The sequence below is a fragment of the Setaria italica genome, chromosome II (assembly GCF_000263155.2).
Source record: "Setaria italica strain Yugu1 chromosome II, Setaria_italica_v2.0, whole genome shotgun sequence".
Lineage (NCBI taxonomy): Eukaryota > Viridiplantae > Streptophyta > Magnoliopsida > Poales > Poaceae > Setaria > Setaria italica.
In genome coordinates, this window is record NC_028451.1 from 5,860,999 (window position 1) to 5,871,196 (window position 10,198).

Consider the following 10,198-nt stretch of genomic DNA (forward strand, 5'->3'; position numbering starts at 1 on the left):
CGCACTTAAAACAGTATAAGTCCGGTCGTCCGTCGAGTGTCCCTAGGACTCCTCGAAAGATCCACGTCGTGTTTCATAGCCATACATCAGGATAGTATCCGCGATGGGATAGCATCAACAAATATTACATTTTTACATACATATAAAAGATACGAGTTATTACAGAACATAGATTGAAGCAAACTTAATAGTGCAGTGTTAGACAGAGTTCTAGGACTTAAAACATAACGGCTCAGGTGGAGATGAGCGTTTAAAAACTTCTTTTAAGGGTATTGTGAGACTCATAACAATACCCTAGGGCTTCGGGGCTTCCTCCTCGGTAGACTCCTGCGGTGCTTCTGAAAGATAGCCACAAGGGATAACCCTGAGTACGGGGTACTCAGCAAGCTTACCCGACTAACCAATATAATAGTTTTCTTTGGAAGTATATGCTAGCTTTTTGGTATGCTTGGCTGATACAATTTTTGCCGAAAAGCTTACTACAAGTGATGCCTTAGTTTTATCTTTTATTTGGGTTAGGTTATTACCTAACCATTCTAGATGATAAGAAGAAAATAAAAGCAGCAATAAGGCATTAAGCCATACATCAATCATTATCAGGAGATATGTCATTCATGAATTTATGCTACGATGCTCAACAGTGATCAAGTGCATTCATAACCGAGAATTGCGGCGATCCGGATCAATTTACATCCTGCAGGAGAGTACCCTGATCACCAGTTTTATACGACTGTCCAGGTCTTACATAACGACCTTTCGATTAGCAAAATCAATGATTGGGAATAAGACTACCCGGACCTAGGGACGCACCCCCACATGGGACCCCACGTCTGGCCCGATCACCATGTGAGTTTCAGGCTACGCCCCTGCCAATCTCCAGCACGTCAAGCGCGGGTACGAAGTATTCCCGATCAGAGAGTTTACTAACCTACTGGGCTTTACTGGTCCCATACCCAGTAAGTGATCAGATGCTTATCACTTGATCAAAGGTTAAGACAACGAATCGGGCCTTAACCAAATTAATCTAGCAGACAGAACTACATCTCTAGCTTCTGTCCGCTTCTCAATTTCCAAGTCATCTTCCCATAAATAACATGTATGTCTCAAAAGTTTTCCTTAAGGTTGGTAAACCAAGCATTTAAGCAACTAAGCAATTATAGACTTGGGTTATCTACTAAGGTTTGAACAAGTGGCAAAGATGTCCTTAAAGCAAGGTATGATCATGCACAAGAATAGGTTTCAAGCAACTCCTAGACTTAGTGCATACATATAGCAAATAGCTGAATAAAGGACACATGAAATATTGACTTCAAAATAATAGGTGTAATGCACCGGGGCTTGCCTTGTTCGCTTAAAAAGTTAGTATTGTCCGACGGGTTGGCCTCGCAGGGGACCAATTCGAAGACTTCTTCAAACTCCGAAGATCCTTCTGAAAATTCCAAGTAATCTCCTTCGGGTGCTTCGGGGTCTATAGCACAACACATGCAGGGGTTAGGAATGCAAATTTTTGAATAAAAGACTATACAACTTTCCTTCATGATAAAGTTGCAAGCCAACAAGGACTATACAGTCTATCATGATAAAGTTGCAAGCCAACACCCAAAAACCCAAAAAGATTAGCCCACAATTTTTATTTTTCTTACCTAACCTTACTTAAGGCCTTTCTTTTATTTTTAGAAAAGGTTATAATTATTTTCTAACTTGAAAACCTAATTTCCTATGACTTGAGAATAATTTGTAATTATGAAAATGTTATTTCATATTTTATGCATTTTAGAAAGATTAAGTATTTATTTAATTACCTTAAAAGAAAGGCATTAAATAAATACCCAAATTTTTATTATTTTCCTAGGGTATAAAAATTTTAATGCATAAAGGAAAATAAAACAAGCCTAACAAAATTTGTTTCACTAATTTTGGACACTCGTAGAAATTTCTGTGATTTAAATGGTGAAATTCGGATTTAAACTGATTATTCTATAAAGGAAATCTAAATTTTCCCGAAAACACTCCCGGGGAATTTTTTCTCACGCGGCTCGACCCTACCCTCTCTCACTTGCACTGGGCCCACGGCGCGGACCCACCTCTTCTCCTATTCCTTCTACCCGCCGGCCTTCTTTCCTCCCGGCCGGGCCCTACTGGGCCGATTCTTCTTTCCCTTTCTTCTTTACTTCCGCGACGGCCCAGCGGCCCTCTGTTCTTTTTCCTTTTTCCCGCGGGCGCGGCCTAACTTTCCCCCTAGGCCTCCGGCCCCTTTTCTCACACGGCCGTCCGCCCCCGGCTTCTTGGGCCTCCGAAGTGCCGGCCCAACAGACGCCCGCGCCCGGCCTTCTTCTCTTCCTCTCCTTTCCCACTGACGCGCGGGCCCAAGGCTCCAGCGCCTTCTTCTTCCTCCCGCCAAATCCCGCGCGCGAGACAGGGGGTGGCGCTGCTCGCCGGCCGGCGCCCTACCGGCGGCGGAACTAGGTCAGGACAGCACCTTCGTGCCTTCTCACACCCGTGCGCGGCAACAGCTCCTCGGGAGATGGCCGGAGCCATTCCCTCCACGGCGGCGGGCGGCAGCACCTACGGCCGGTCGTGGCTATGCACGACGACGGCGCAAACTACCCCAACGACTACCACTACACCATCCTAGTATCCTAAGGATCTGCCTAAGACTACCCAAGAAGGAAGAGAACAAGCGCAAGGGGGTGCTCACCGTGAGCGGGAGGTGCGGCGACGGCGGACGGAAACGGCGGCGGTTTATGGCGTACCGGCGGAGAAGCCGGACAACAAGCTGCTAGGGTTGCTGCTGGGGTGTGGGTGGAGGTGTGGACGGAGGGAATCGACGGGAGCTGCGGTGTGGTGGTGGAATTTAACCCGGCGGCGGCGGCTTGGCAGAAGAAGATGGCGGCGGTAAAAAGAGCGGCGGTAAAACGGCGGCGCGGGAGCAGTAGTTATTCAAGCGTTAACCGCACGCATGGGCGACACGGTGGCCTACTCGTAGGCTTGCGTGGTGAGGAGGTGGCGTAGTTGCCGCGCTGGCGAGCGACCGACGACGGCGGCGACGACACGTCCTGCTTTGCTCTGCCATCCTCCCCCTCCTTATCTCAGGTGCCCGAAACTTCAGAGCTTTACCACGGCCAATTTCCAATCCGACGGTCCCCAAGTGTCTTAACCGAAGTTGTAGATAAACTTGAACTCTTCAAATTTTATTTTGGCTCTGACCCGAGATAATCATCATACCCTAGTCGAATTTCGAATTCTTTCTTGTGTTTGTCTGAACTTTACTGAAATTCGGCATTCAGTTCGTCAGTAACACAACAGTGCCATTTGCCTCACTTTGTGAATAAATTTTGTGATCCAAATCCTCCTTTTCCAGTCCAACTTCTTCCCATTCGTGTTCTACCATCTCCAAGGTTTCCATTTTGCTCAAGAACACCTACTCCTTTTGATCTACATTTCTCTGAAATCAACTCCAAAGTCAGCCATGTACTGCTGTTTTCAGACTTAGCCGATTTCAGGGATGCAATTACAGTGACGAGATGCTGACTTTAGGCCTTTATTTGAAATAGCTCCCTCTGCTATTCTTGGTCAACAACACCCAAATCTAGTAGTCCAAAGTCCATACTTCAACATGGTATAGTTGTCCTGATCCACTTACTTGAAAACTTCATCAGAATTTAATTTCCAAAATGGACTCTGCTGCTGTTTTTCTGAATTTTTCCTATTGTCAGATGGTGAATAGTGCATTTCGGTTTTTACCTTCTTTCTTTGATGTCGGAAGTCCCTTGGTGAAGATGTCAGCATACTGCGAAGAGGTAGGGACATGCAGCACACGGACTTCTCCAAGAGCGACTCGCTCACGAACAAAGTGAAGATCAATCTCGACATGTTTGGTACGCTGGTGCTGGAGTGGATTGGTGGAGAGATAAACAGCACTGATGTTGTCACAATAGACGATGGTAGCTCTGCGGAGAGGACAGCAAAGCTCACCAAGTAACTGACGCAGCCAACAAGCCTCGGCGACACCATTCGCCACACCACGGTACTCAGCCTCTGCACTCGAACGGGATACTGTTGCCTGACGCTTGGCAGACCATGAAATGAGATTGTCGCCAAGGAACACAGCAAACCCCGAGGTAGAACGGCGAGTGTCTGGACATCCTGCCCAGTCAGCATCAGAGTATACTGTAAGAGTGTCTGGTGCACTGCGAGAGAGGTGAAGGCCAAGGTCCTGACTGCCCTGCAAGTATCTGAGAATGCGCTTCATAGCAGCAAGATGTGGTTCTCTGGGGTCATGCATGAACAAGCACACTTGCTGCACTGCAAAGGCAATATCTGGACGAGTAAAGGTGAGGTATTGCAAGGCTCCGGCAATACTGCGGTAGTCTGTAGCATCTGTCACAGGTGTTCCATCAGCCGACAATTTGGAGTGAGTCTCCACGGGAGTACTGCAAGGCTTGCAGTCACACATGCCCGCCCTGTCCAGAATATCCAAAAGATACTGACGCTGGGAGAGGAACAGGCAATCACCTCGGCGCTCAACTGAAATGCCCAAGAAGTGATGCAACGGACCCATGTCAGTCATAGAGAATTCCTGGCGGAGAGCTGAAATAATCCGTTGAAGAAAACCTGACGATGAAGCTGTGAGCACAATATCATCAACATAAAGCAGGAGATAAGCCACTTCACTGCCTCGATAGGATGTGAATAAGGAGGCATCTGACTTCGACTCAACAAACCCAATCGAAGTGAGAAAAGTGGCAAACCGAGTGCGCCAAGCACGAGGAGCTTGCTTCAGCCCATAGAGTGACCGGTTGAGACGACAGACATGATTCGGATGTGACGAATCAACAAACCCCGAAGGCTGAGAGCAGTACACTGTCTCTGTAAGATGACCATGGAGGAAGGCATTCTTCACATCGAGCTGGTGCATAGGCCACGAGCGAGAGAGAGCCAGGCTGAGAACCACACGGACCGTAGCAGGCTTCACAACAGGGCTGAATGTCTCATCATAATCAACGCCAGGTCGCTGAGTGAAACCGCGCAAAACCCATCGAGCCTTATAGCGATCAAGTGTGCCATCTGCCAAGAACTTGTGCCGAAAAACCCATTTGCCAGTAACAATGTTGACTCCCGAAGGTCGAGGCACTAACGACCAGGTGTCATTAGCCTTGAGAGCGTCGAACTCAGACTGCATGGCCGCGCGCCAGTTCGGATCAACAAGTGCAGACCGAACGGATTGCGGTAGCGGAGAAAGAGCAGCAGCACTGAGGTTGAGACGATCGACCGGTTGCACGAAGCCGGACTTGCCTCGAGTGCGCATGCTGTGCTCGTTAGCTACCGGCGTGATGACGAGTGGCGCTGTGGAGGCAGTACGCCGGGTGCCGCTGGCAGCAACCTGCGGCGCAGGGGCAGCGGTACCAGGCGGAGCGCCGGTGCTACTGGCAGCGACCTGGGGCGACGAATCCCCAGGGGCAGCAGCACCGGGGCTAGCCGGGGCGACGTGGGCGCCGTTGGAGGCGCCGGGAGTGCCAGGGGCGCTACCGGCAGCAGCCTGGGACGGTGTGTCCGCAGGGGCAGCAGCGCCGGGGGCAGCATCAGCGACGGTTGGGGTACCTGCAGCAGCGACACTAGGCCCAATGGGCAAAGTGACAGTGTCCTCATCCCTCAAAAAGGTTAGGGTGGTAGGATCAATAGGAGATGTAGACATGTTGGCGAATGGAAAGGAGGACTCATCAAAGATAACATGTCTAGACACAATGATCCTATTTGAATGAAGATCAAGACACCTATAACCTTTATGATCCTCGGAATAGCCGAGAAAGACACAAAGAGTGGAGCGAGGTGAGAACTTGTTTGCAGCAATGGAAGACAAGTTAGGATAACAGGCACATCCAAACACACGGATATGATCGTAGGATGGAGGGGTGCCATGGAGCGCTAGGTAAGGTGTGCGGCCAGCTAAGGTTTTTGTGGGGTGACGGTTGAGAAGATATGTGGAGGTATGGAGAGCGTCAGCCCAGTAAACAGGGGGTAAGCTAGCCTGAAAAAGAAGAGAACGAATAATATTATTAATCGTTCGAACAATGCGCTCGGCACGACCGTTTTGCTGGGATGTGTAGGGGCACGACATGCGAAGGGTGGCGCCATGGGTGAGGAGGAACGTGTGGGCCGAGGAGTTGTCAAACTCATGGCCGTTGTCGCACTGGACGGCCTTAACGGAGGCGCCAAACTGAGTGCGTGCAAAGGCAAAAAAACGGGACAGCAGCTCAAACGTTTCAGATTTGAGACGTAAAGGAAATGTCCAAGCATAATGAGTGCAATCATCTAGAATAACAAGATAATATTTATATCCCGAGGCACTCAAAACAGGAGATGTCCAAAGATCACAATGAATGAGATCAAAAGGTTTGGACGCACGACTGGATGACAAGCTAAATGGGAGCCATACATGACGACCTAATTGACAAGCATGACATAAAGGGTCAGTCGTGCACTTATTACATGAAATGACATTCGAGCTAATAAGCTTGGACAAAGCATCAGACCCTAGGTGACCTAGACGGCGATGCCATAGGGCGGACGTGGATGTAGTGGCGGCGAGGGCAGTGGTGCTGGTGGCAGGTGCAACAAAGAAAGGGTAGAGGTCACCCGAACTGTTACATCTGGCGATCACGCTCCGTGTTTGAAGATCCTTCACAGAAAGACCGAACGGATCAAACTCAATTGAACAATTGTTATCAATGGTAAAGTGGCGAACGGAAATTAGATTCTTAATAATGCCAGGAGCAACAAGAACATTAGAAAGAACTAGTGACCGACGCAGTGTAACAAAAGAGGAGGATCCGACGGAAGTAACGGGGAGGGACGCACCGTTACCGACAATAATTGATGAAGGATGAGAGGATAAGGGATAGGAGGAGGTGAGTATACCAGCGTTGTTTGCCATGTGAGAGCCGGCGCCCGAGTCGATGTACCACTCGTTCGAAGGAGAGGGCACGTTCAGCGACATGGTGCTGAAATTGTCGATGAGGGAGCCTTGATTCCACGATCCACCAGCCATGGGAGTCCATGGCGCCTGCTGCTGCTGCTGTGCCATGGGTGAAGAGGGCACACCCCCATAGCCAAAGCCGGGTGGGACACTCGGCGCGCCCTGCTGCAGCATGTAGGGCACCTGCTGCGGCGCGTAGACGGGCTGCTGCTGGGCGTGGAAGGCGGCCGGCGGCTGTTGTTGACGATGCATGGCACCGCCGGGGCCGTAGGGGTACGGCCAGAACTGAACCGTGCCACCCCACGAGTTGGGGATGGGGTTCATCGGCGGTGGAGGCCCAGGCTGAGGTCCGCCCCCAGAGCCACCCGCACCGGCGCTAGGGCCGCCGGGGCCGCCGTTGGATCCGCCGCCGTTGCCGCCACCGTTGCCATTGTTCTTGTTCTTGCCGCGGCGGCGGTTGTTGTTGCGCTGCCCGGCGTTGCCGCCACTGGATGGGGCGCGCCCCTGGCCACCGCCCGACTGCCCACCGGAGGGGTGCTGCGGGGCGCCACCGCCGGACGTGTAGAGGGCAGCAGGGGGAGGCGGATCATCGGCGGCCGCGTCCTTGAGATCGACCTCCTCGAGGAGAAGAAGGGTCCGCGCCTCGTTGAAGGTGGGGAAGGGGCGCTGGAGCTTCAGATGCGACATCATATGGCGGAAAGTGCCATTGAGGCCGCGGATTAGCGTCATCACCAGCGTCCGATCGCTGACGGGATCGCCGAACTCAACGAGGGCGCTCGCCATCGTCTCCAACCGACGACAATAGTCGGTGATGTTGAGGGCGCCCTGCTTGAAGTTGCGGAACTCGGCGGAGAGGAGGAGGGCGCGTGATTCACGCTGCCCTAGGAACTCGTCGTCGAGGGCGAGCCACGCGACGCGAGCGGAGGGCTCCTTGAGCATGACCTGCTGCTGCAGATCGGCGTTGATGGTGACGTAGATCCACGACGGCACGGTGCAGTCCATCTACGCCCATGCGGATCGCGTGGGGTGGGCGGCATCGGACAAGACGTGATCGGTCAGCGCGTACTTGCCGAGGACGACGAGGAAGACCTTGCGCCATCGATCATAGTTGTTGGAGACGCGATCGAGGGTGATGGGGATCAACACCTTGATGTTGACGACGGCAAGAGCCTGTGCATGGACCGCGGCATGCTTGGCCTCGAGCGCATCGAGGGCAGCCTCGCGATCGGCCGCGGCCTTGGCGGCGACCGCGGCGGCGGCGGCGGCGCGCTGCGCGCGCTCCTCCTCGGAGAGCACGTCGTCATCGGCCATGGGTAGGGGTAGGGGAGCCGGCGAGGGACTCTCGGCGACGGCGCGGCGGGCACCGGCGAGAGGCGCTGCAGCGGCGGCTCTAGCGGAAGCGGGATCGAGAACCGACCCGTGATACCATGAGAGAGTATTAGGGTTGTATAATACTTGGATTAATTCTCAATAGACATAATCAGTGTATACATATAGGCCACAAGGGGAGCCACTAGGGGCAGGCCCATGGGCCGTATATCTACTGTCTAACAGTTCTGTTCCAAATTCTTGATCCTCAAGTTCTAATTACCCTTACACCTTTATTCCATATTTTTGCCGAATTTTTCTGAATTTCAAATTCAAAATTCAAATTTCGGTCAAATTTGCCCCGAATTTGATTTTCGACCAATTCCTTTTTTCTTTTCTTCTCGAATTGCTTCCAATTCTTCAAAGTCACTTTGATGACTAAAATGGCAGCTGTTACAAATAAGATGCCATATGTGGTTTTCCTTTTTATTATTCAATTCTCTAGTTGAAAAAAATATGTATGAAGAAATCTGCTAAAATGTAATGTGTTTTAGCACTTCATTACAGTTTGAAATCTGCTAGAAATCTGACTATTACAGTTTGAATTTCATTAATTTCCAGTGCTTTAGTGCATGTAACTTGTCATGTAAATCTGATTTGTATTTTTGCATTTGAGGGGTTTCTCACAGTTAGAAATAATTTGTTATCTGGCTAACTATAGAAAAAAATTATTTCAGTTGTTAATTTTGCTCAACATTTTCAGATGTATTTTTGCATTTTATTTTTCCTTGTCTTTTTTTGCATCAGTTTGGTTAACATGTGCTCAGCATAGTTGTTTTCTTTCTGCATCGATCAGTATCCTAGGGTCATAATTTTCACGTGACAGATGTATTTGTAGCATCTAGATTTTTTTCTCTTCAAAACAGGGTGTTTTTCACCTTCAAATCACCCGGGTAATTGTGGATTCAGAAATACCCAGGTTAGCAGTAGACACTCTCGTAATAGATTTCTCTTCAATGCCAACCACGCACATAAAACTAAAAGGTAGGCCGTGCCAATAACACCAACAACACAACCGGTATGAGTATGACTTCAAAAATAATAAATAACTTTTTTGTTGGCAAACAATGATGACCTACATCTAGATCATATATTTTAAGTTGTTTTTGTCGTGGTGTCTTCCTCGTAAACACCAATAATGCACTTCCGCTTTTCCTGAGCACGTGTAGTCCATAGTTGTTTTTTGTTCAGCTCGGCCTCCATAAACTGGGATCCCATTATGCGCTATTTACCTTCATCTTGACATCCATAATTATTTTTGCCTAGACTATTTATTTACGTATTCACATGGTGCCTCGCATAGTCCCAACCATCCTCCTGCAGGATCGATCACTGCAGTAGACTGTGGGGTTTTGCCTTCTGAACAGAACAGTGATACTGGGATGCGGAAGTGAGGTAGCCGGTAAGAACGACATTGCGGTCTTCCTGTTTCCAGTAGTGTGGAGCAATCTTAGGCCCTATTTAGAGGGCATATTTCCGCTATTTTGTAAAGCTATTTTGTAGTAAAGGTATTTTGCAAACTAGAGCTAAAATGAACTAGAAGTCTAGTAAAATCAGATTTTTTTTTTACTTCACCAATTTTGACTACACAGGTAAAATCTGTTTTGGCATTTTGGGAGAAGCCTTCCCAAACAGTTCCTTAATGTGTTAGCCACTTAGCCCTGGCTGGTGAAGCTGCAACGGGGACGTGATCGACTTTGCTTGCATAATAGGAATTGCGCAGTAGCGGCGGGAAGTACCACCGCTACCTCACCGGCGACCGGACTCGGCACTGCGCGTCGCTGCCTTGCGCAGACTCCACCAAGCGAACCAGCGATGGCCAGCAGCTCTACTGCTCCCACCCCTAGGGTGAAG